Source organism: Emydura macquarii, unplaced genomic scaffold, assembly GCF_026122565.2.
Source record: "Emydura macquarii macquarii isolate MOO-44397 ecotype Brisbane River unplaced genomic scaffold, CSIRO-AGI_Emac_v2 contig_2681, whole genome shotgun sequence".
Classification (NCBI taxonomy): domain Eukaryota; kingdom Metazoa; phylum Chordata; order Testudines; family Chelidae; genus Emydura; species Emydura macquarii.
The window spans coordinates 4272509-4298499 of record NW_027132818.1 but is presented as its reverse complement, the minus strand read 5'-3'; the positions used below and the strand labels follow the sequence as shown (position 1 = coordinate 4298499).

Here is a 25991-nt window from a genome sequence, read left to right as displayed (position 1 = left end):
GTGTTTCCCTGGGGCAGGCTTCTGTCAGCCAGGGTGGGTCTGTGTCCCTCTCTGGGTCCTCCTCAGAGGGGGACCAGCCCTCCCGGCTACACACCCCCCTCTTCAAGGCCAGATCCCGGTCTCCGGGGCTGGTCTCCTCCGGTACCTCCAGGCGAGAGAGAGCGTCCGCATTGGCGTGCTGTCGGCCCGCCTGATGCTGCACCGTGAAAGCAAAGGGCTGGAGGGTTAGATACCACCGCATGAGGCGAGCGTTAGTCTCTTTCATTTCATGCAGCCATTTCAAGGCCGCATGGTCGGTTACTACAACGAAGGTACTACCGAGCAGGTAGTACCGGAGGGCCTCCACAGCCCATTTCACAGCCAGGGCCTCCTTTTCCACTACCGAGTAGCGTTGCTCCCGGGGGAACAACTTTCTGCTGATGTATAGGACGGGGTGCTCTTCCCCGTTGACTTCCTGGGCTAGGACTGCCCCTAGTCCCACCATGGAGGCGTCAGTCTGTACCAGGAAGCTCTTGTCAAAGTCGGGGCTATATAGCACCGGCTCCTAGCACAGCGCGTCCTTGAGTGCTTGGAACGCACCCTCACATTGCGGGGTCCAGCGCACGCGCACCGGCTCCGTCTTTGCCAGGAGGTTGGTTAGTGGGGCGGCAATAGTGGCAAAGTCGGGTATGAACCGTCGGTAATATCCCACTAGCCCGAGGAATTGCCGTACCTGGCGTTTGGTAGTCGGAGCGGGTTGTCCCCTGATCGCGTGCACCTTTCCCACGAGCGGGCGGACCGTCCCGCGCCCCAGGGCGTACCCGAGGTAGGTTGTTTCTCGCCACCCGAGGCGACACTTCTTCGGGTTGGCGGTCAAGCCGGCATCTCGGAGGGCCCTGAGTACAGTGGCAAGGTGGTTGAGATGGTCCTCCCAGCGTCGGCTGTACACCACCACGTCGTCTAGATATGCAGCCGCGTATTCCAGATGGGGCTGAAGTAGTTGGTCCATTAACCTTTGGAATGTCGCGGGGGCCCCATGCAACCCAAAAGGCATTCTTGTGAATTGGTACAGCCCCCGGGGCGTGGCAAAGGCAGTCTTTTCCTTGGCCGTCGGCTCCATCGGGATCTGCCAGTAGCCTTTGGTTAAGTCCAGCGTGGAGATGTACTGCGCCTCCCCAAGCCGCTCGAGGAGTTCGTCGACTCGGGGCATGGGGTAGGCGTCGAACCGAGAGACTAGGTTGACTTTTCGAAAGTCTATACAGAACCGACGGGAGCCGTCCAGCTTAGGGACTAGGACCACCGGGCTTCTCCACTCGCTTCGTGAGGGTTCAATCACCCCCAAGTCCAGCATCTCCCGCACCTCCTCCTCGATAGCCTCCCGCATGTGTCGGGGGAGGGGTCTAGCTGGGGCCCGGACCACTACCCCGGGGTTTGTTTGGATGTCGTGTCGCACCAGGGTGGTCCGGCCCGGCTGGGCCGTAAATGTTCAGGCGAAGGCTTTCAGGAGATGTTGGATCTGCCGCCGTTGCCCTTCCGTGAGGTCCTCACCCAGGCTAGGTTCCTGCCGGTCTCCCGGGTCTGGGGGCTGTGGTCCCAACTCTGGTTCGGGAGGGTACGGCGCGATCATGAGCGCCTCCCGTTCACGCCAGGGCTTTAGGAGGTTTATGTGGTAGATCTGTTGGGGTTTCCGCCGGTGGGGCTGGCGGACCACGTAGTTAACCGGTCCTACCTGTCGGATAATCTCAAAAGGTCCCTGCCAGCGTGCGAGGAGCTTGGACTCCTCCGTGGGGAGGAGGACGAGAACCCGGTCCCCAGGCTTGAAGGTGCGGGCTCGGGCACCCTGGTTGTAGGAGCGTGCTTGTGCCTGCTGGGCGTCTCTCAGATTTTCCTGGGCCAGTTCTCCGACCTGGGCCAGCCGGTCCTGCAGGGACAGGACATATTGAAGTAGCCCCTGATCGCGGGGCGGGGCTTGTTCCCACGTCTCCCTAAGGAGGTCCAGCAGGCCTCTCGGTTGCCGCCCATAGAGTAGTTCAAAGGGGGAGAAGTTGGTCGAGGCCTGGGGCACCTCTCGGATGGCCATGAGGAGGGGGGGGAGGAGTTGGTCCCAGCGGCGGAGTTCGTCAGCTGAAAACTTCCGCAGCATTCCCTTAAGGGTCCGATTGAATCGTTCCACCAGGCCATCCGTCTGGGGGTGGTAGATGGACGTTTGTAATTTTTTTATTCCCAGGATACCGCAGACCTCTCGCAGTAATCGGGACGTGAAATTTGTGCCCTGGTCCGAGAGAAGCTCTCTTGGGGCAGCCCGACCCGAGCAAAAATCTTTATCAGTTCAGCGGCGATTACGCGTGCCGTGGCGCTCCGGAGCGGGATAGCCTCCGGGAAGCGGGTGGCATAGTCCATCACCACCAAGACATACCGGAAGCCCGCAGCGCTCTTGGGGAGGGGTCCCAGGAGGTCCATAGTGACTTTCTCGAAGGGTGTTCCTACCGGTGGGAGTGGTACGAGGGGTGCCCGGGGTATTCCTGGGGGAGCGGCCAGCTGGCACTCGGGGCAAGAGGCACAGTAGTCCTTGACCTCTCGTCGGATCCCCGGCCAGTAAAAGCGTGCCAGGATCCGGGCGAGGGTTTTGTCCAGCCCAAGGTGTCCAGCCGCGGGAACGTCATGGGCCAACCTTAGGATGGCCCGCCGGTGAGGTCGGGGCACTACCAGTTGGGCCCGAGGCTCTTGGGTCCGGGGGTCCCGCTCCATGCGATACAGCCGGCCCTTCTGCAGTTCGAAGCGGGGCCACTGGTTGCCCTGGCCGGGGCGAACGGCACTCCCATCCTGATAGGCGAGCTGCTCGTATGCGTGTCGCAGTGTGGGGTCGTTCCGCTGGTCATGACAGAACTCCTCTACGGGGGTCATCTGCGGGCCTCCCCCGCCTGGGGGACGGCCGACCTCTTGGTCCGACTGGAGGGGTTGGTCAGGTAGGCCTGTGGTCCTCGGGGTTCCGGGGTCCTCTGTCTCTGGGGGGCCCCTCCGGGATGTTGCCCCCAAGAGGGCTACTTGCCCAGGGTCCGCCTGGTGTGCGAGGGTCTGGAGGAGTCTGGCGAACCCAGGCCAGTCTCGTCCGAGGATGACGGGGTAGGGTAAACCTGCGGCGACCCCGACTTGTACCACCTGGGTCGTTCCGTCAATCGTGAGCTGAAGTGGGCAGGTGGGGTATTCTTTTACATCCCCGTGAATACACCGCACTGGGACCCGCCCAAGGAGTGGCTGGCCTGGGGGAAGCATCTCGGGGCGGACCAGCGTCTGTCCGCAGCCAGAGTCCACCAGGGCCCAGGCCCGCCTTTCCGGGAGTTGCACGGGGGTTGTCACGGAGGGCCCTAGACGTCTCCGAGCCCGCCCTTCCCCAGTACAGACCAGGCCATACGAGCAGTCCATACGTGGGCAGTCACGCTGTCGGTGACCCATATGGCCACAGGTGAAGCAGGGGCCGACCTCGGGGCGTCCCGTTCGGGCTCGGCTATCCCCCGCTGGACGGGTCACACCCCGTGGGTCGTCGTTCCTGTATGGCCGTAGGCCAGGCAGTCCCCGAGGAGTTGCCGGGGCCACCGGGGTGGGAGGCCTGGGCGTCCGATCTCTCCCGGTTGGCCCCCGCAGGGTGGGTCGCCGTGGCGGCAGCCCGGGGTCTCGTGTAGGGGCCCCTTTTACGGTGGGGGTTACCTGGAGTGGAGGATCCTCCGCCGCCAGGAAGTCTTCCATCAGGCGCACGGCGTCGCTCAATGCTGCGGGGCGGTGGCGCATAACCCAGGTCCGGCCCCGTGGCGGTAAGATCTGGAGGAATTGCTCCTTCACGACCTGGTCGACCACCTCGGCGGCCGACCGGTGGTCTGGCAGCAGCCACTGCGTGCAGGTGTCCTTTAGTTCTTGAGCGACTGCTCGTGGCCGGGCGCCCGGGGAATAGGTCTTCCCCCGAAACCGCCTCCGGAAGGTGTCCGGACAGATGTCCAATGCATCCAAGATGGCCGCCTTCACTGCGGGATAATCTCGGGCCTCCGTCTCCGAGAGGGCCCGATAAGCCGCCTGGGGCACTCCGGTCAGGTAGGGGGCTAGTAGGGTTGCCCACTGAGTGGGGGCCCAGCCGGCCGCCGACGCCACTCTCTCAAAAGTTATGAGGAAGGCTTCCGGGTCGTCTTCTGGTCCCAGCTTTGTCAATCGTAGGGGCATCGGGGTCCCCGTCGGTCCTGCCATCGCTCCTCCAGGTGAGCTGGTGGGGGCAGGGAGCAGGGCAGCCATCTGCTGGAGATACTGGCGCTGCTGCTCTTGGTGCTGTACCCCCAAGTCTCGGACAAGCTGCTGCTGCTGAGCCCCTAACGTTTGCAGCAGCAGTTGCTGCTGCTGCTGCTGGGCTGCCTGTTGTTGTTGATGGAGTTCGTCCCACCACTGTTTGAGCTGGTCTAGGTCCATTCTGACCTGTATTGGGAATATCATTGCAGGTTGCCCCCTTAACAGCAAGGGGCGGATTATGCCCGCATTCTCCACCACGTGTGGACGTGCCCCTGGAATCGGGGAGCAGCGTCCGGGTCTGGCTCCCTCTCTGGGTCCTCCTCAGAGGGGGACCAGCCCTCCCGGCTACCTCCCACTGGGAGCCGCCTTGCGCCTTTCTCAAGGCAAGCAGTCTATAGCCAGGCCCTCAGGCAGGGCTGGCGAGGCAAACAGTCTATAGCCAGGCCCTCAGGCAGGGCTGGCGAGGCAAACAGTCTATAGCCAGGCCCTCAGGCAGGGCTGGCGAGGCCAGTTTATAGCCAGGCCCTCAGGCAGGGCTGGCGAGGCAAACAGTCTATAGCCAGGCCCTCAGGCAGGGCTGGCGAGGCAAACAGTCTATAGCCAGGCCCTCAGGCAGGGCTGGCGAGGCAAACAGTCTATAGCCAGGCCCTCAGGCAGGGCTGGCGAGGCAAACAGTCTATAGCCAGGCCCTCAGGCAGGGCTGGCGAGGCAAACAGTCTATAGCCAGGCCAGGCCCTCAAGCAGGGCCTCATAGGCAGGGGGCTGGCGAGGCAAACAGTCTATAGCCAGGCCCTCAGGCAGGGCTTATAGCCAGGCCCTCAGGCAGGGCTGGCAAGCAGGGCTGGCTGGTGCAAGCCGCTCTCTGGAGCGGCACGGCGGGGAAGGCTTCCTCACGGACGGTAGGGAAAGGGGGAGGGGGACACAGGCCCGCCCATCTCCACTGCGTCCCAGCCCAGGGCCCTGATAGCGGCAACAGCGTTTGCCGCTGGGTCGGTGGGGCTCCAGCCGCAACACACCGCCCAGGTTGCCCCTGACTCAGCCACTATCGTGCGGCTATCCCTGGGCTTCTTCCTCCCCGAAACCCCCGGTACCTGTCTCCTCTGGGTCGCTGAGGTAGGGTAGACCGGCTAGGCCCTCAGTGTCCACAGGCGGCAGATCGGGTAGCTCCATGGGCTCGTCTTCGGGGGGTAGCTCCTCCAGGTCCTGCGGCCCCCAGGCCTCGGGCAGAGCCGGTGATCCTCGGGGTCCCAGGCTCGGCACTGCTCTGGCAGGTCTGGTTCTGTCTCCCAAGCCCCGGGTGTCTCCGGGGGGTTCTCCTCCGGCTCGTAGTCCGCTGGGAGCCCCGACGGGCCTTCTTCCGGCTCCCAGGCCGAGGGGGTCTCTGGCGGTCCCTCCAACTCCCAGGCCGTAGGGTACCTGGGAGAGGCCTCAGTCGATCCCCAGGCTGGGTTTAAGGCCGGCCACCCTCCCTCTCAGCCCCGGAGGAGATCCCCAACTGGCCTTGGCTAGGAGCTCCGGAGGAGATGCGGCCACTTCCCCTTGCGGCCACCTCCAGGCTTCTCCCAACTGAGGGTCTGTGCCGGGCTCTTAAAGGCCAGCCCTCCGCTACAATGCTTCCGGTCAGTCAGGGATCCAAAGCTGGACAGACCCCCCTCAAGATTTCAAACGGTTTTCAATCAGGTCCTTGATCATGATCTATCCCTGTTCTTTCCACTTGTTAAAGAGAAGGAAGAGAAAACAAAACCTAACTTTGACACTGTCTCAAAAGTAATTTATTTTTCTCAGATGAGTCTGTTACTATAGGGGCAGGCTTCTGTCAGCCAGGGTGGGTCTGTGTCCCTCTCTGGGGCATGCTCTGACTGGAACCACAGTATAAGAAGAAGCAGCTCAGCTCAGTCTGGGCTAACCACCAATGAGAACAGACGTGTTGCAGGCCAGAGGCAAAACCTAACTTTGACACTGCTCAGTAATTGGGTAAAGATCTAGTCCATGAGGACTTGTATGTGGATGTGACAAGGGCCAGAGGAGGCCCCCCACACTTATGCTGAAACAAGATATAGGAAGCTGGGCTAACCCCAGGGAAAGGGACAGTAATGATGGGTGACTGACACTGAGAGGCAAGGCAGTAATTGTCAAGGGACCCCCCACACTTACTGAAACAAGATATAGGAAGCAACCCAGGGAAAGGGACAGTAATGATGGGTGACTGACACTGAGCAGCAAGGTATCGTTTCCTAGGGTCCTAGGTTGGGACCCGATGAAGAAGGGTGGGCCTAGATCCCCGTATCCCATCCAACCCACCATGGACACTACTGATAGGCGGGGAGGTGAATTGGGACAATCCTATTTACTCTGGCCATTGAGTCATATTGCCCTAGGAAGACTGGTGGCCACCTAGACATTGGCCACTAAGTCTTACAGTCCTGAGCCCTGGGACAGTCCTATTGAGTCTGGCCATTGGGCCATACTGCTCTGGAAAGAGGGGTTGCTACTTGGACTTCAGCTGCTAAGCCTTATTGTCCAGGAGCCAAGGGCCACTTAGTGACTTGGGTCGTGTGGCTATACTGCCCGTAGGGGCTAATGCAGTATACCTACCACACAACAGTGGCACTCTAAAACAAAAACATTTGCTTTGTTGATCTAGCTATATGGGAATATGGTAAAGTCCACTGTGCTTTAATTTCAGCTGAATTTCCTGATTATGACAAGCAACACACTAAGAACAGCTAAGTGCTGTGCTGGATTGGGGTCAAAATACATGAATGCAAAGTATTAAAGTATTATTATTATAAAAAGTATTTGTTACTATGATTTGCATTTCTAATTTTTATTTATGTTGTAATTATTATTTTTAATTGCAACCATAATACTTGTACTGTTATAGTAAGCCCTGCTTAAAAAGTTCTAATTGTTATAGCTTTCTTTACAAATCAAATTCTATTTTTAATCCATACTGCAGTATTATAAAAACCCCAGCCATTGCCATATGACTTCTTCGTCTATTCTTTCAATTAAACCATTTATACTATAGCTGCTCTCTGTGTACTACATGTCATATCCTGAAAGACACCCAAGAGTGCTAACAATTTCTTGTGTTTTAATGAAAGGTTCCCATTGAGTAAAGTGAAATTCAGACCATGAGCTTTTCCTATTTACTCATAATAGCTTAATGAACATGACAGAAGCTGGGTATGTGGACAACTTCCGCAAAGAAACAGACCCTCTAAATCCTTTTGGGAGTGAGACTGTGATAATTAATCAGATAATTTTAGACAACAGAATTGTGGGTGGATTGGAAAACAAATTGAGAATAAACATCTAACTCCTTACAGAGCAGCTTGGCAAGAAAGTGGAATAACATTAATTTTAAAAGCACTGCCTCTTCAACTTTCCCATCAGTACTTAATTTTAAAACAGAGCTCAGTGCCTTGTGTTTCGGAAGGGATAAAAACAGCATGTTTTCAGGAAATATTTTACTGAGAAATTTTAATACTGCTAGGATTGTTTTCAATCATTTTGTTGACTTTTTTGCAAGGCTTTTTGCTTCAGCTCCTTAAGGGCACATTCCAGATCTGAATCCATTAAAACGTAAAAGGTGGGTTAATTATACATGTATACTTTGTACATTATACACGTGTTTGCTACACTTTTTTTTAAAGCTTTAGGTTTAGGTTTATTTTTTCTATTTCAGGAAGCACTTAAAACATAATTGCTCTGTTAATAACAACCACTTAGCACTAACAATTTTGGTTTTGTACTACAGCGTTCTTGGCCAAGATTTTCAAAAATTGAAGCCCAAAGTTAAATTCCTAAATCCTGAATAAGTGGCCTTATTTTCAAAAGTGCCCCAGGAGGCAGGTTCCAAAATATGGAATAGGGTTTGAAACTTAAGAATCCTTCAAGTCTCTAGGTAGGACTTTCAGACACCTAAGAGACTTAGGAACACAAGACCCAAAATTATTCCATCAAAGATATCTGGTCTAGTGGATGATCTGTTTACACCCTTTATACTTTACCTAAGTTATATTAAACTCTTCCTCCTCTATGCCCCTACTCCCAGTTTAGCCATCAAGTATTTCAGAAGCATCCTTATTGGTCACCCTCAGTAACAGCCTTGCCCCACTCATATCCATTCAGAACACAGCTGCAAAGATAATTTTCCTAGCCCTTTGCTTTGACTATGTCACTTCTCACTTTGTCTCCCTCCACTGGTTCCCCCCATTTCTATCACATCAAACATAAGCTACTTGTCTTCACTTTCAAGACCTTTTGTGGTCAATCCCCATTCTACCTATCACTAGTGAGAGGTCAACTACCACCTCCAGTTGGCCCATGATGCAACCTCCACTGTCCACTTGTTAAATTTTCAAACAAGCCTCTTTGTGTTTTGTTCTATGATGTCCCTCAAGCTTGGGAGGTGCCTCCTGAAAACATCTGCAAAACCTCAATGTCATCCTTTAAAACCCTCTTCAATTCTCCTTTGTTGTGATGCCCACAGAATATTTGACAACAGTTAGGCTGCTAGTGTACGAAGATCACTGTCTATCATGTTGACCAATCTTATCTTGTTGTTTCCTTGTACTCTCTGGCCTGGTCATACCGATTGGTTGTCTATTGCCTTATCCTTAGATTGTAAGCTCTTTGGGGGCAGGGACCGTTTTTATTGTTTTGTTTGTACAGTGCCTAGCACAATGCAGTCCTAGTCCATGACTAGGGCTCTTGGGTGCTATAGTACTACAAATAATAAATAAAATAATAAGAAAGATTTAGAGCTGTCAGGTTAATAATCAGTCCTTTTAGGTGCTTGGGGACGTGTTTGGGCCCGTGGCTTTGCTGGTTACCTGGGTTTCCCTGCCTTCTTGTGATATCAGTCCTCTATCCTAGGGATCAGTCTTTGTGCTGAGGCCAAACCAATCCCATGCTTTAGAGAGCACCTCCCCAGGCTTCTACACAACCCACCTTCTGCCCCCAACAACACAATATGGTGGCTATTGGCCTCTTCTAGGTGCCTTCACTCCTCTTTCCTCATTGGGCTCCTTCTGGATGCTGGAAATCCTTACTGTCTCTTTAATTTCCAATGCTGGGAAAATTTCATGGAACGTGCAAGCATGAACATAGAATCATAGGACTGGAAGGGACTTCAAGAGGTCATCTAGTCCAGTCCCCTACACTTATGGCAGGAATAAGTATTATCTAAACCACCCGACAGGTGTTTGTCTAACCTGTTTTTAAAAATCTCCAGTGATAAAGATTCCATAACCTCCCTAAGCAATTTATTCCAGTGCTTAACTACCCGGACAGTTAGGAAGTTCTTCCTAATGTCCAACCTAAACCGCCCTTGCTGCAATTTAAGCCTATTGCTTCTTGTCCTATCCTCAGAGGTTAAGGAGAACAATATTTGTCCTTCCACCTTGTAACAACCTTTTATGTACTTGAAAACTGTTATCATGTACCCCCTCAGTCTGCTCTTCTCCAGACTAAACAAATCCAATTTTTTCAATCTTCCCTCATAGGTCATGTTTTCTAGACCTTTAATCATTTTTGTTGCTCTTCTCTGGACTTTCTCCAATTTGTCCACATCTTTCCTGAAATGTGACACCCAGAACTGGATACAGTATTCCAGATTAACCTAACCAGTGCAGATTAGAGTGGAATAATTACTTCTTGTGTCTTGCTTACAACACTCCTGTTAATACATCCCAGAATGATGTACACCTTTTTTGCAACAGTGTTACATTGTTGATCCCAGATCCTTTTCTGCAGTACTCCTTTCTAGGGAGTCATTTCCCATTTTGTATGTGTGCAACTGATTGTTCCTTCCTAAGTGGAGTACTTTGCATTTGTCCTTATTGAATTTCATTCTATTTACTTCAGACCATTTCTCCAGTTTGTCCAGATCATTTTGAATTTTAATCCTATCCTCCAAAGCACTTGCAACCCCTCCCAGCTTGGTATTGCCTGCAAACTTTATAATTGTACTCTCTATGCCATTATCTAAATCATTGATGAAGATATTGAACAGAACCTGAACCAGAACTGATCCCTGCGGGACCCCAGTCCATATGCCCTACCAACTTGACTGTGAACCACTGATAACTACTCTCTGGGAATGATTTTCCAACCAGTTATGCACCTACCTTATAGTAGCTCCATCTAGGTAGTATTTCCCTTGTTTGTTTATGAGATGGTCATGCAAGACCATATCAAAGGCCTTACTAAAGTCAAGATATACCACATCTACTGCCCCCTTCCCCCATCATCCAAAAGGATTGTTAACCTGTCAAAGAAAGCTATCAGGTTGGTTTGACATGATTTGTTCTTGACAAATCCACGTTGACTGTTACTTATCACCTTATTATCTTTTAGGTGTTTGAAAATTGATTGCTTAATTATTTGCTCCATTATCTTTCCGGGTGCTGAAGTTAAAATGGCTGGTCTGTAATTTCCCGTGTTGTCCTTATTTCCCTTTTTATAGATTGGCACTATACTTACCCTTTCCCATCCTCTGGAATCTCTACCATCTTCCATGACTTTTTGAAGATAATCGCTAATGGCTCAGGTCTCTCCTCAATTAGCTCCTTGAATATTCTAGGATGTATTTCAGCAGGCCCTGGTGACCTGAAGACATCTAACTTGTCTAAGTACTTTTTAACTTGTTCTTTTCCTATTTTAGCCACAGATCCTACCTCATTTTCACTGGGATTCACTATGTTAGATGTCCAATCTCTACTAACCTTTTCGGTATCATGTACAGAGTATCCTCCACCAGGCATGGTCATTGCATATTCCTTACATAAACTCTGAAAAATTGACCTTTGCATAATCCTTGCACTCTTAGCAGCATAGGTTTCAATATCCCAACTCCTTCTCCACTACATTCTGCTGATGACTGCCTTTACACCTCTGCCACACTCCATGCCAGTGGTGCCCTGAGGAGAAGTTCTCACCAACATACAAATTGTCCTCTTTATATAGCTTTGTTTGGTATAGTATTGTTTATTTGGCATTTACACACTGCTAAGCTGCCATAACGTATTGTGGCCATAGACTGCCAATTTGTATTCTTTTGGTTGAAAACATACCTATAAATAAACAAAGAAGTTCAAAAAGGTTTTGTTTGTTTGTTTTGCTTAGTGAACTCCTGTGAACTTTCTCTCTGGATACTCAAACCTGGCCTTGCCATGCTATTCCTGAAGGCAGGTCTATACTAGCGACTGAATACGTCCCCCTATTGTCCACATCTAAACCTCAGAGGCATATGTCTGAAGGTGAGTAGAGGGCAAGAAAGCTCACACGCCTGAGGGGTGCAGGTAAGTACATGCCTCCTGTATGTGACCTATTTTATTCAACACTGAACCTGGCTATAATGGAAAAGTTCTGTGGCACGGCCCTGTACCCATGTCAGTGTGTAGTGTTGATAAATGCAAAGTAATGCACATTAGAAGACATAATCCCAACTATACAAAATAATGGGGACTAAATTAACTGTTACCATTAAAGAAAGATCTTGGAGATTGAAGTCATAGTGGATAGTTCTCCGAAAACATCTGCATAATGTGCAGCAGCAGTCAAAAAAAGCTAACAATGTTAGGAACCATTAGGAAAGAAATGGATAATATGACAGAAAATATCAGTGTCCTTATATAAATCCATGTTATGCCCTCATCTTGAATACTGCATGCAGACACGGTCACCTCGTCTCAAAAAAGGTATTTTAGAATTAGAAAAGGTACAGAGGAGGTCAACAAAAATTATTAGGAGGCATGGAACAACTTCCGTATGAGGACAGATTAAAGGACTAGGACTTTTCATCTTGGAAAAGAGACTACTAAGGGGCGGGGGAGGGGGAGATACGATAAAAGTCTATAAAATCTTGACTGATATGGGCTACTGCTGATTCACTTGACTGATATGGGCTACTTTAACTTATATGGACATGAGGGAAGTGGGAGAGGCTTCATGGAAAAGAGATGATCTAGGGAGGTGAGTTGAGGGATCTTGAGGAAAGAACTATAGGTACCATTAAGACTGAGGAGAAGGTTTGAACTGATCATTATGTTACCTTATTGTTGTTATTTTTGTTGATAATACCAACTCTAGGGAAGGGGGGAGTTTGGGCTTTAAATATTATATAAACTATTAGGAAAGCACTTAGGGAAAGCATCTGCTCATATGTCCATTAGGGGGTTTCTTGCACCTTCCTCTGAAGTATCTGATACCGATGTGTCACAAATAGTGAGGTTAGGCATCTGTTTACCAAAATAGTGTATCTTGATTAGCAGCTTTAGTCCATAATAGATGGGATCATATTATCAGGAGCATCCAAGGAAGGTTTTCCGGAGGACCCTAGTGGGCTATATAAATAATGCATCTTGACAGATCATCAGAAGAAAAGGAGCCGATGTTACCCATCCTGTTTCTGTACCTCCATATACTGTAGTTAATTCAAGAACTGTAAAATTGCAGCTTACACAATCCAGTTTTATGGACTCATGTAGGATCATATTTTGTTTCCCTTACTGAGATTCATTTCAATAGCACCACTTGCAGAGTCACATGCTATTCAACCTGATAAAAAGGTGATAGCATCTGGCCCATAATGAAAGACGTTATAATGCAATGCAGTCAAGTTAAGGTTACTATGGAAATGTTCTAATTTAGACCAAGTTTTATCAAATATGGACATTTTCTGTGTCTTTGTACATCAACAAGTATCTGTTCACATCCCATGAATAATGAAATATTAACTGAATTTTATGGGTTTTGCAGGTTTAAACTTAATCTTGTGTTGGGACAGTTCTTTACACACCCACACTTCCTACATTTCTTAGGGAAAGGAACAGTAGAAAGAAGTGAAAAGGAATGGAAAGTTAAAAAAATTAATAAAATTTGTGGGAGGTTGAGGACTAGCTTGTGGGACAGGTTAATCTTTCTGGCTGCAGAATTAGTATCTGTGATCTTCTGGGAATTATATTTTGGTTCATAACGCTATGCAATTTAACATTTTCATTGGACTGTGCTCACTTTGAGCCTCTGTCAAGCAATAACAGTCCTCTTAAGCTCTACATCTTTTCACATGCACACCTGTTAACATATTTTAAAAGAAATTATAAAACAAAACATATTAAAATTACAGGCACAGTAAGAACATATTAAGTGATTTAGAATAGCAAACGTGGTGCACACAATAACCGAAGGGCCTGTTCTTGTCTGTAGATCAATGATTTCCAGTTTGAGTGATTTTAGATTTCCCTAGCGGGGGTGACGGTGGCCTAGAAAAAACTGTGGAGGTAACAAAAATTCTATGATCTCAGATTCACACTAATGCCTCTAAAAAAAAAACAACTGTGTTGTCTGCTTTCCCTTCCTGCTTCCCTACTAGGGCAGTTGGCTGTAGAAGCAGCAAATACATCAGCCGAGGGGAAACAAAAATGGGAGAGGGAGGACAGTGGCATTACCCATTGCAAGCCCAATAACATTAAATGTGTAGATATGTGCATTCAGATTTTTGTCTTGCTTTTATATCTGTACTATCAGAAATTTGTTACAGTTTGGTCTGGAGGTGTCCATTTTTGCTTTGTTTCTGTCACCCATTCATAACCTTTCAGAGAAGCATAGAGTTAAGGAGGTCTCTGTATAGAGAAACAGTTTCCTCAGATTATAAATGGAAAAATGAGATTAGCTATAGAGGGAGCCAACACTCTGGCTCTTCTGTATACCAACAGGATTGTGAGGGAACTAATACCATGGCCAAGAGGAATGGTAATAGGAGCCCTCTCAGGTATGTCTACACTGGTGCACATACTCCTGTACATGCTTGTGCATGTTCCTTAATCCTGTGTTGATTGTCCACATATGTTGTGCTGGACATGGGCATAATGCTGTGTACAGGCATATAGCCATATCGACACTGCTGCTTTTGTTACATGTTAGCGGTACCATCTCAGGGGCTGTATCCCAGCGTTCTGTGCAGCAAGAGAGACACTCTAGGAACTGCTGTGCTGTGTGTTGTTGGTATTGTCCCCTACTTCACGCATTTGCCAGTGGCAGTTCTTATTCATATTATCTTCCTTCCAAACTGGGTGGAAGACATGGAGCAACTGGATGATGATCAGGTTCTGCTTCTTATTGTGGGACAAATGTTTATGCAGTGCAGCAGGCAATCAGCAAGATGCAGGATGGAATCTGGACAGAACTTTCTGACATGTTGGAGATGGCTCACCATGAGAATGAGTGACAATCCTTTTGGGTCCTATGGAACTGATACGGTGAATGCTGGTATTGCCACAGTATGCCCATAGATGGACATTCGCTCCTGGTCCAAGAGAACCAGCATGGCATGGTGGGATCATATTGTTCTGGAAAGCTGGGATGACCAGCAGCTGCTTCAGAATTTCTGAATGAAGAAACTGACCTTCATGGAGATGTATGATTAGCCTGCACTACACCTTGCACCATACTACCAGAACTTGACTCGGAGAAGCCATATTCGTGCAGAAACAGGTGGCTATTGCCCTGTGGAAACTGGCAACACCAGACAGCTATCAGTCACTTGAAAACCACTTTGAGGTTAGAGAGTCCATTTACTGAAATAGGCTTGCAAGATGGCAAGGCAATTTGATGGGAAATTATGCTAGCCAAGAATATAGTCATAGTTTCCATGCAAAGGGAGATGCATACCACAAACACTGCCCTCACACACATCCCCACATCAACAGAAAAATCTGGCCCCTGTTCCAGCCTGATAATAGTAAAATGGACAGGAAAAGAGACACACCATCACTTTTTTGGTTCCCTGAAGTTTCAGATTTGTACCACAAGCCCCTCACCTCAGCAAAGGGACACCACACTGTATTTCTCAACCATTAGAACACATCCTTCCCCCATCCCTGTTTCTGTTACTTTGTGCAACATAGCTTGGTGCAGGGAGAGGCCAGACACCAGGTACAATTTTTGTAATTTTCCAAGGGAGAAAGGACTGCTGTGACTAAATGTTCCTCAGACAACAAAAAAGTGTTCCTGTTCTCTTCCCAGACCACACCCTGTACCCCCACTCCTTCAATGCGACTCACGTTCATAAGGAGAGGGAAGGATCTGGATGGGCAAGGGAGAAGCGCTGAAACTGTGCTATCTTCCAAGGAACAGAAGACAGCTGTTACTAACTTTACACAATCAACTATAAGTTTTCTATAATTGTCCCATCCCTAACCAGAACTTTTGTAAACCAACCCCTCCTTTCTTCTAGTCTGTGACCCCAACCCTGTGACCATCGCTGCCTGTGTGTACACTGAAAAATGCAAAGACACAGGGACATAATGATTGTTCCTTAATAATTTCTGCTCTAGGTTTGATTTGACCTCACAGTTCCTGGGCGTGGTGCTCAGATTGGATGATTGTAACATAGCCTCAGAACCATCCACATTGTGATAGAGGTAGTTTTCCAGATAGTTAGCCTCTCTCTCTACACATGCCCAGAGAAATCCATTAGGCACATGAGACTACACACTTACCTACAGAAGCAAACTCATTTTCAAACAATGTTTTAATTTGATTTTCACCAAATGGGTGGTGTGAGCCAGGCACTCTATTGGGACAGCCCTCAACTGTTTGAGATCCTGGTGCGATGCTCTACGCCCCGGTTCAATCTTTGATCAAAAAAATGTTGCCAGAATGTATCATCTTTAAGAAAAGTGGCTTTTTTCCCCACCTGGGAGCTATATCGCAGGAACCCCTTTGTCAAATGGTACCAAATTTGGATCACTGCCCATACCCGACATCTCCATGAGGCACACCAAATTTCAAGGCAACCAGATTATCCATACTGATTGTGGAGCACTTAGAACAAGTAAGCTTTAAAGAAAAAGCTCTTTTTACACTCAACTATAGCAGATCTATCACTATGCCATAATGCCCTGTGACAGTCCTTGGTGGTTCTTCCTTCAGGAGGTGGGGGAACCTGACCACACCCAGTTATTTACACTGGGTGATCACAACACAAGTCCCACTTCTGTACTATTTGCAAGTGGGCTCTGCCCTTTGTGGGCCTCTCCAGCTGGGGGATCAAAATGAAGGTCATAAACCACCATGTATTCAGGGATACTGCCTCCCTGTAGTCCCAGCAATGTGGGGGTATGAAATGCGGAGTCTACAACACTGCCAACATTCCAGGGCTTGGGGAAATAACTCTGGGTGGGTCTCAGAGGCAGGCTCAGCCTGTCCTAAGTACACTGTACTCTCCAGGATAAGGTGACACTTACATGCCTAGAAACTCCTGACACCATTTCAGGAGACACTCCTGCAATCCTGTTTCATCCCCACCACTATCTGCAGTTTCCTCCCTTTTAAAGGCCTCCTCACTATCATGCATAATTTGCGGGCCAAAGGGGTGGGGCTAGCTCTACTGCCAGGGGCTCTGTGACCCCTTTCTCATCCATGTGAGGCCTATACACCCAGTCACATGCCCTTAACATCATAGTGGGGTATTGTGCTGCTGAAGGAGCTGTCTTTTCAGATGAAATGTAAAACCAAGGTCTTGATTACTTGTGGCTTAAAAATCCCATGCCCATTTTTCAAATTAGTAGTAGGGTTATTCCCCTGGTCTTGGCCTAAATCCAATTCAAGCAATTGTAATCTACCCTACCTAAACTATTTCCCTTTATGTTCAGTTGGTTATGGTATTATTCATTTTCTCTCCAGAAGTGTTGCATAGTGCTTCTCTATACTACTTAAAAGTTCCTTGCCTTCTCTTCTGAGGTGGCATCATTTCAATGATGCATGATATGATACTTTGCATATAATAGTTTGTAATCGGTTTCTAAAGTTTAGCTTGTAGTTCACGATCTTTGGAGGAAAGCTACTAAACAAGTATCAATCATTTTTATTCCTAAATCCATCATCTCTGAAATGATGTCACAAGCTTCTGAAAATTCCACTTCTGAAACACTAATCAGATAAGTATGATGTTCAAAGTGACACTTTCAGGAATGAAAGTTGGCCATCAAATATTTCTCACTGTTAAGTACTTAAAAACATTTTCAAATCTAGGTTTCTACAGTCAGGATCCTAAATCCATATTTATACTTCTGTATGAATCCATATATATACTCTTCTGTATAAAAATGGTCTACTTTTCAAATGTTTTATGTACTTGCATCTTCCACCAAATGTATTTCAATGATGAGGGAAGTGATCCCTTAATAAATAGTTTATCATCTCCTGGCTCATCAGGTTTGTACCTATGTGATTAAGTGTTCTTGCACTACAGAGCACTGAAGCAATGTCACAATACGACAGCAAATGTTCTCATCAGTCAGTGGGGGAGTGAAGGGTAAAGGAAACTATCACTCTATCAGCCTTACATGGTGGAATAGAGGGGCAATTCACCTCTGTCTCTTCCTCTCCTGGATGTGACTTGGAAGTGGTTCTATTTTTACACACTGAGACTATCCCTTTTTACCGCCTCCACAGAGAGGAAAACACAGGTGGTCTGTTGCTCAGACCTCCTGTGAATTGATTTGCCAAAATCAAGTAGAGGAGTGGAGTGCCAATCAAATGTGCACAATTTCTGAGAGCCTCGTGAAGACCTGTAAAGGGCCATAGGCAGCTAAAAAGTCTGAACTGCACTGAGCTAAAAAGGGGATAGGCTATAGAGCTTATTCAGTGCAAACAGACAAGTTATGATTCTGTCAAAAACAATTTTTAATCTCAATAACGTGGCAAAGATACCATTAAAATGGGAATATTAACTTTCCAATAATTTCTAGAAATTGAAATAGAATCTGTTTTGGCAGAAACATTGCAGTGTTCTACCAATAAAAACATTTTATACAGTTAAGTAAGCAATAAAAATAAACGTTTTATAAATTTTACCCAAGGAGAACTTATAAAGTATTAAAAAAAACAATAATAATTAACCAGAGTTCTTGACGTGTGCAGCAGCCAAAAATAACATCTAGTACAGCTGAAGACGGTGAGGTCATTTCTTGTATTACACTCCAAACACTGACCACCTGCAGAGATATAAAAATATTCAAAAGTATTAATTTCCTAAATATAGACAGACAAACATTCTCAGTCTCTTATACAATATTATTTTGCCAAAGTAATGGAATTCAATACACACTTAACATGCATTACAAGTAGTTGTTCTTATGGTGCAGAAGTAAATCCTTGCAGCAACTACTGGATTTGCCCATGTATTTATGAAGCTGATATTGTCTGCCCCCAGGACAAAAGTGTCCTGATGCCAGTCTTTAGTATTCTTTTCCAGCTAATCTAAACAGTAACAGTGGCATCACCACTTTAAGGTGAAGTTTTGCTCTTGTAAAATGAGATAAAGTGACTCTGCGCTATCACAAACAATTATAAAAACAAAACGAATTTCAGTCTTCGACTTTAACACTGAAGTACATTTGATAGGGATGTAACAAATGTCTAATTTTAGCATTCTTTTGAATATCAGATAATATAATGTTTATCAAAAACCAGAACAAAAGCCAATAGTGGATATTGCAATAAATATAATAGTCACATGTTTTAAATAAGTCATGACCCAAAAGTCATTATTTCATAAATTGCCCAAAGAACTTAATTTATTCTTCTTTAGGTATGGAAGGTGTCCTCTATGTCATAGGGGAGTGGCTGTTTAGCTATTGGAAACACTTACATGAAATTACTGGGTGGTTCTAAAACCACAAGAAGAATACAATAAATATACAATTTTACACATTATCTTCCATTTGAGGATCTCAGTGTACTTTCTTAATTATAAACATTAATTAAGCCTCAAAACACACGAGGTAAGAAATAGTATACCCATTTTAAAGATGAGTTAAGTGACTTGTCCAAGGTTTTACAGTACTATGGGTCAGAACCAGAAACACAACCTATGAGTGGAGACCCGCATGCCCCTCCTTTAATCTCTCTAGATACTGAAGTCAACAGAGGTACACTAGCAATGAATCTGGCCCAGTGAAAACTGTCATTTATGGTTTGATGCTAACAATTTTACTTTGAAAATAATCTGAAAGATAAGATGTTTTATGCAGCAAAAGGAAACTAGGCATTGCTGCATTTTATATGACTTCTTCTTACCTTGATTGGTGGTTTGAGTCGATCTCTGGTCAATGGGATGCTTGTCACAGTGTTAATGTTTTTCAAACAGTAAAACAAGAAATAAAAAATAAAACTCTGAGGTCACCTCTCTTTTTATATTTAGTCCTATTCATTAACTCTTCAATTCATGTATACCACCTTTTTCCTCTCATTGATTAAGGCTTTTATATCAGACTATCTTACAAAATAAAATACAAATATTTCAGAGGAATTAGAGGTCTTTCACCTTCTTACCATTACTCATCAGATGTTTTGTTTGTTCATTTTTGTTTTGTTATGGAGGATAGGGCCAAATATTTTGGCCATAACTATCTTCCCCCAAAAAAATGCAGATTCAAGCTGACCAAAATATTTTGTGAAGCTGGCATCTTCTTAACTATGCCATCATCAGAGCTCATGATCATACTGACGTCCATATTACACGAGCCATGAGAGGTACAGATGGCTGCTGAACAGACCATTGTTTAGTTAGATCAATCATGAACATGTGGTTTGCACCTCAACACTGTAAACAGGTGAAAAAAATTCGGAAGAGATTTAACATCAAGGCACTTCAAAATAATGCAGTCAGGAGACTCTTCAACGAACACCTAATTGAAAGACTCTCTGACCTACCTGACAACATCAATGACATCCAAACACACTGGAAAGAGTTCAAGACCACTATTCACAAGGCATGTGCTGAATCGATTGAATATTCCACTCACTGCTTATCAAACCTATCTTGATGGAACAGCAGGAAATCCTAGCATTTATTCATCAGAAGAGAAGCACATTTTGTGCTTGGCAAAGTGAGTCCTCTAACCAGCAAAAATGAGAGACTTATCATTGGCTTAAAGCTATAGTGCAAAGGAGGCTCCGTGACATCAAGAATCAGTGGTCACAAGCAAAGGCCGTGGCATGCTTTTTTCAAGCAACGAAAGCCATCTACAGCATAACTCCTTTGCGATCCCAGGACAGCTCCCCCCTACTTAAGGACAATGTAGCCCTCAAACAATGTTGGAAGGAGCATTTTGAGACGCTATTGAACCATGAATCTGAAGTCTCAGCTGCCACCATTGAGTCCATTCCTCAGCATCCAGTAATACAACCTCTTGCCAATCCCCCATCTTCTTAGTTTGGCATACTATCACTCAGACTAGAAACAACAAGGTGCCAGGCTTAGATGGCATCCCTGTGCGGTCTTCAAAGCTGATAGCATAGCACTTGTGCAAAAACTTCATCAACTTCTTATTAGAATTTGGGTTAATGAGGAAATTCCACCTGACCGAAATAAAGAATGCTAATATTCTAATCATTTTTAAGAAAAGAGACAAGTCAATGTGTGGGAATTACCAAGGCATTGCTTTCCTCTCCATTGCTGGGAAGATCCTTGTTTGCATCCTTTTGAACAGTCTCCTCCCTCTTGCTGAAGACATCCCTCTGGAATCCCAGTGTGGTTTCAGACTGACTCAGGGCACCACTGACATGATTTTTGTTGCACAACAGATCCAAGAGACATGTAGCGAACAATATCAGCCATTGTTTATGCATTTGTTGATCTAACTAAGGCCTTTGATTCCATCAATTGGGAAGCATTATGGAAGGTGCTGTCTAGATCTGGGTGTCTATTGAAGTTCATTTGTGTTCTCAGGCTACTTCATGATGGAATGACCCCATCACCATCTTTGTAACGGGTCAGAGATGGACCTGTTCACCAATTGTACTATGTTAAGCAGGGCTGTGTTATTGCCCCAACCCTTTCCTCCATTTATCTTGCTGTAATCTTGATTCTTATTTGTGACCGCCTTTCCTCTGGAATTGGGATGGACAACTTTTCAATCTGCAGTATCTCCATTCTAAAACTAAGGTCACCAGGACTGTTATTACTGACCTTCAGTATGCTGATGACTGCTATCCTCGCACACACCAAGGATGACTTGCAATCTACCCTAGATCTCTTCTCAGGCACCTATCATAGCCTAGGATTTTCCCTCAACATTAAGACTAAGATGCTTCACCTGCTTGCCCCAGCACAAGTTGCTCCCCTTCCCCCACAAATTGTCATCGGCGGTGAACCCCTGGAAAACATTGAGCATTTCCCTTACATTGATAGTTACCTCTCCCAGTCAGCCAATCTTCATATGGAGATCAAACATAGGATCTGTTGTGCCAGCGCATCCTTTGGAAAGTTGTTCCATCTTGTCTTTATTGACAGAGATCTGTGGATGGAAACAAAGATCCTGGTCTACAATGCAGTAGTCATCCCCACTCTTCTTTATGGTCTGAGACATGGGTGACATATCCAAGTCATCTTAAGTGTCTGGAGTGGTACCAACAGAGCTGCCTTAGGAAGATTCTCCATATCAGATGGGAAGACTGTCACACCAATGCCAGCATTCTCTCTTCAGGGTATCATCACCAGTGCTGAGGCGAAGATTATGAAACATCAACTTCACTGGGCTGGCCACTGTGTGCAGATGGTTGATACTCATCTTACGAAGCAAGTCTTCTTTTCTCAAATTAGTCATAGTAAGAGGACCTGCAGGGAATAGAGGAAACGCTCCAAAGACACCTTGAAAATGTACCTTAAGAAAGGAGGCATTGCCCTATGAATTGGGAAGAGCTGGTTGGCATCAGACTGCAATGGCATCATATTATCCATCAAGCCTCAGTCCTTTTTGAAGAGAATTGCCTTGTTCAAGATGCTGAGAAACAGCAGAGGATGAAGGAAAGTGTACAGCATCCTGGCCAGCAGCTGTGCTCTCACCAAGCAACTACCTGTCACATATATGGAAAAATCTGTAGAGCACGAATTGGACTTAAGTCTCATCAATGGCTTTCCCCCAGCGGACATCATCCTTGTACTGAAGGAGAGCTGATGATAACAAGATTTCCTAACTCCATATTCTGATGTTTTGAAATATTTATTACTACAGAGCAACATCACTCCTCTTCATACCACAGCTCCAATCACCTTATGAAAGCAAAGCTGCTCTTTTCCATAAACAGGCACTGGAGAAAGTGAAAATACACTCTATCCATGGGATCATTTTGGTGCCCAGTCTCACAACATGGGCTATGTCCAAAAGCATGAAAAAATATCTATTAACCTTCAACGAAGCTCATTCTCTGCTGCTATAGCCTTCCAACATTACTCTGTGAAAGGGCTGAACAAAGCTCAAATCAGCTAGCAGAATTCACTGCTGGAGATTAAGATTTCCTGGCCACCTAAGTACAAGATGTAGCACTGAACTGGTCTGCAACTTGGCAGCATTTGGATTTGTTTAAAATAGTAATGTATTACACAAAGTGGTGTATTGTGTGTAGTGTTTTAATGTATTTATGTAATTCAATGGTTTCTGTATAAATAATATGTGCTAATGTAAATCTCACTGATTCCCATATGTAGTATATACTAATGTTCAAATTCAGGCATTGGGTTACACATAAATTGTGGTGTTTATGTGAGGAAAAAGCCAGGACACACAGCAATTTCTTTTGGTTTACACACAGAGAGTGAATGAAAGTATGGTGTGGTCCTCATGCTAGAAATATCAAGGAGAACTAAAGGCCTTTCAGTCTGTGACTGAATGGAGGGACAATTTCAAAGCAGCATGCGCTACAGTTTTATGGAGACACAAGAATCAATGTCAGAGAGACAAGGAGATCAGAGGGCCAGGAATCAGTTGAAGACTGAGAAAGGCAGTAAAAGATTCCTTAACAAGAATGTATAAGGAACACTGCTGATACAAGAACGTTAAAGGGAAAGGGAAAACAACAGAAACAGGAAGTAATGACAGGGTCTTCGGATGTCCCATTAAGAAGTCTCCATCATAGATTCTTGGGTACCAAGCACCTGTTCTGACACTAAAATAACTACAATATTAACAAAGTCGAATACATTTTTGAGGGGGGGAAGGATTGAGACATAAGTAGTCAAAAGTCATGTCTCCTACACTGCTATCTAAAAAAAAAGCCTGTAAGAAATCTGTGTTCTATTTGATACTTATCTTTGAATGTCTTTCATTCCTGAGGGGGAGCCAAAAAAAACTGAGCACGGGAACTTATCTACTTTGGGACAGGGTAGCATATGCCAGTAACATCAGGAATAGGAGTTGGGAATAAATCCAGATGGGCTTTTTGTGATTCCTCCCCCCTCCCCCTTTTTTTTTTAAAATAGGCAATTCATTTATGCTCAGCATAGGAAGAAAAGATGCAACTGCACCTAGAACCTTGACTGAGTGTGGTAAAAAATGGTGCAACAATTATCACAGGTGTGACAGGTTAGACAAGGAAGTCTTTGCCTGAACTGGTATGGTAGTAGGCCAGATTTAGTTTTAATACCATAACATTTCAAGCAAATATTATTGATCTTGTAACAGGCCAGGCTCCACACCTGTCCTGAGATCCTGCACAAACAGCTTCAGATACTTTGTTGGTTAGCATCCCATGAGTTTTATGTATATTACCTCCACCAAACCACCATAACAATCCCATGTAGCAACTCTATCTACAGCTTTCCATAGTCCCCAGCCCTTTGTACAGGGAAAAAGAGAGCTCTCACCACTCTGAAATCTTACTTCCTCTGTGCTCTGTTAGGGCTTGTCTACACTTAAAACTACAGTGCCACAGCTGCACCACTGTAGTGTTTCAGTGTAGATACTACCTATGCCCATGGAAAGGGCTCTCCTGTCCATGTTGGGAATCCACTTCCCTGATAGGTGGTAGCTAGATTGATAGAAGAATTCTTCCACCTACTGCAGTCTATACGGGGACTTAGGTTAGGTTAACTATGCTGACCTAATTTTCTAGTATAGACCTTAGCCTTTCCCCCTTGCACTTCCAATGCTTTTTAACTACCCTCTTAACTAACCTATAATTAGCTCATCAGCTCATCCCAGGCTCATTATATAATTAATAATTCCACTTCTCCATGGGGGTAGGGACAAATGAACACTTAAGTGATCACAGTGCTGGGCCAGCTATTGGCTCTCAGCACTATCACAAATCTCTTGAACAGATCTGAAGTCAGAAAAATACACTTTATACAGTTTCTTTCACAGCAAAATAGAACACAGAAATGAAAAACACCTAGCAGAGCAGTTCATTATGTGTCTATCAGTACAGGATTGTTCTGCAGATGCCACTTTTGTGATCAATCCTTGAGGATGAAGAGGGAAACAGATCTATAAATTACATCCCAATAATGCCTTATACTGTCACTGAGTTACGATTTTTGTATCTGTCTATCCAACGGTGAATGAGAATGGGAAGTATAGCCAAGGGAGGGGAAAAAAAAAACAAACGTATTTCAGAGATTGGAGGAAGAGCTGGAGAAAGATCATTTGTCCAAAGACATTCTACTCTGAAACTCAGTCAACAGGACTGCTTGGGTTTAACAGGGTTTCTGTTGAAGGTCTCAGATGTAATGCCCTTAATCTTAATGGCAAATCACTGGCACTGAGCGCCTGCCTCTGCCATGACCATCCCTGGAAGAGGCAGGCCTCTGGACAGGGGTCCTCCTCTCAAAGATGACAGAAAAACTGAATGAGTCATTCAGACTAGTAGCTGCAACTCGCCTTTAGTATTTAGCCCTGTGCCGACCCACAGTTCTCCACTAAAGCAGCAGCCGCCTCACTTGCCTCATGTTCCTTGGAAACCAGGGTTAGGGAAAATTCTCCTTCAGGAAGCACTGGAGCTTGTGTCCCTGCTTCTCAGAGTAAAAGCAAGTGCCAAAACATTGGGTTGAATGAGCCGTTGCAGTGACCATTGGCTGCGCTCTAACACTGAGCGGGAAAAACCATTCCATGGCCTACAGGTCAAGTGTGTGGCTAACGCAGCGCACAGCTTAGTTGGTGGGATCTTAGCAACCAAATGCCTTAGCCATAGCAAAGAATCCTGAGAGGGAAAGGGATTCCCGGGGGAGGGCAAGGGGAGTGCAAGCCTCTGCTGCCCACCAGTGTGTACAATGGGGCTCACAGCACTGCCTGCCTCCCAGAGGCAGTGAGAGGGTAAATGCAAGACTGCGAGGTGCTCAGATGCAATAGCCACTGGGGGTTGGGGGGGTCAGGGCTATGGGGGGAGCGGTGTCTCTGCATCGCACCATAAGCCCTTTGCTTGGTTCTAGTTGACCAGGCAGGGCAGCCCTGCTGTGGGGCTGAGGCCGGGCTCGGGCAGTGCACGCAGCCCCGACCCCGTCGCACACTATGGGTGGGGAGGCCGGGGGAAGAACAAGACGGGTCTGGGTTGTGTGACAGCTCTGCACGGGCAAGTAACGCAAAGCCAGGAGAGGGCGCCCGGCTGCCGCCCCCCACTGCACGTGAACAGAACGGCGCACGCCAGAGGGAGCCGGCGCGAGCGCACGCAGGGAGACGGGTCCCCGCCGCACACGCGCTCGCACGTGCACGCACACACACACACACACACAGTTTCTGTCAATGGTGAGTGGGACGCGGTCGGTGGCGCGCCGCAGGCCGCAGCGAAGTCCGACCATTCCAAGAGAACAAACCCGGGATCCTTTACAGTCGGGGCCCGCTCGCCCCTAAAGCGCCTCAACCACGTGAACATGACACAGGCAGAGCCAGCCAACCGCCGATTGGTCGGATTATAAAGGACGGGAGGGGCGGGCTGAGCCTCGCGACAGTAGC

At 46.7% G+C, this 25991-nt stretch overlaps 1 long non-coding RNA gene across 2 annotated transcripts in view; it reads right to left on the bottom strand.

Annotated features, from left to right (window-relative positions):
• Nucleotides 1-25991, bottom strand: part of LOC137164690 (uncharacterized) — a 51313-nt gene that overhangs the window by 24965 nt on the left and 357 nt on the right. The window contains exons 1-2 of one of the 2 annotated variants that reach the window (XR_010923161.1): nucleotides 19342-19671; nucleotides 18163-18257 (exon numbers count right to left, since the gene is read on the bottom strand). This is a non-coding gene — a long non-coding RNA (uncharacterized lncRNA). Of the gene's footprint in view, nucleotides 1-18162; nucleotides 18258-19341; nucleotides 19672-25991 lie in introns of those variants that run through there. The other variant, XR_010923160.1, reaches the window with a different exon arrangement.